Here is a 1,191-nt window from a genome sequence, read left to right on the forward strand (position 1 = left end):
ATGAAGTCTTCAAAACTCAGTATGTGTTTTACACTGAAAAGATATTTCAATTCCAACTAACCCCACTGCAAGTGCTCAATATCCACATGTACCTAGTGGCTACTGTTATTAGATGTGGCAATTCTTTTCCTGTGATCTCATGAAAACTTACGATAGAAGAATTTCACTGATATGAAACTATTTTAGCAGCAATCTACACTATGAAAGCACAGAAGCATCACAGAAAGCATTCATTAAAATTGGTCTAGCTTCCGATTAATAATATAACTATACTTTCTAACCTGAAGAGCCACTAGTCGGCCTTATCATGCAACAACTTCATGGTAGTCAACAGAATATATTCAGTACCCAATTTAGAAAATACCATATACAATTGACCATATACAGACCCACCTATTTGCTCTACCCCACAACCCCTATCAAAATTAACAATCTCTTCTCCTGGAATACTATCCTGTTGTGTCATAAGATTGCCACATCTTTCCAAAGACACCACAAGACAGGCATTTTGTATTTTATCTTCCTCAGGATACATGGAGGCCCAGACTAAGACAGCAGAAAGAGAGCAGAGGTTAAATAGGCTTCTGTGAGTTGATTGGGAGCTTCACCAGCATCATTAAATTTGTCCAAATGACTTGAACAGGGTCTTGAACAACACTGTGACTTGGCACCCACTTTTGTGCTACATACGATAGGACACCACTATCCTCATGCATCATTTAGAGTACTTAACATACGCTGGACAGTATGCTAGGTGTTTATCTCAATCCTTACAAACAATTCTTGATGCAATATTACTATTAGTACTACTTTGCAGAGAAGAAAATTGAAGTTTGCAAGCATTAATTGCCTTAGATCACCTGTTTTCTGAAAGGCCCTGGAATTAAGAATTACTTTTACATTTTTAAAAGTTATAAAAACAAAGAAGAATGTGCAACAGAGATCATACATGGCCCCAAAAGCCTAAAATATTTACTATCTGGCACTTAACAAAAAAAGTTTACTGACCCTGCACTAGTTTACAGAATTAAATAGTCTGATTCCAAAACAAATCCTCTAAATCAGGGTTTCTCAATCTTGGCATGGTTGACATTTTGGGTTGGATAATTCTTTGTTAGCAGCATCCCTGATCTCTGTCCACTGGATGCCCATAGCAGCACCACCCCCTCATCCCAGTTGTGACAACCAAAA

General features: G+C 37.6%; 1 protein-coding gene across 10 annotated transcripts in view; it reads right to left on the reverse strand.

Annotated features, from left to right (window-relative positions):
* SPART (spartin) overlaps positions 1–1,191 on the reverse strand; it is a 67,320-nt gene that overhangs the window by 38,495 nt on the left and 27,634 nt on the right. The gene's annotated exons all lie outside the window — the stretch shown is intronic.

The sequence above is a fragment of the Pan paniscus genome, chromosome 14 (genome assembly GCF_029289425.2).
Source record: "Pan paniscus chromosome 14, NHGRI_mPanPan1-v2.0_pri, whole genome shotgun sequence".
In the NCBI taxonomy this organism is placed as follows: Eukaryota; Metazoa; Chordata; class Mammalia; order Primates; family Hominidae; genus Pan; species Pan paniscus.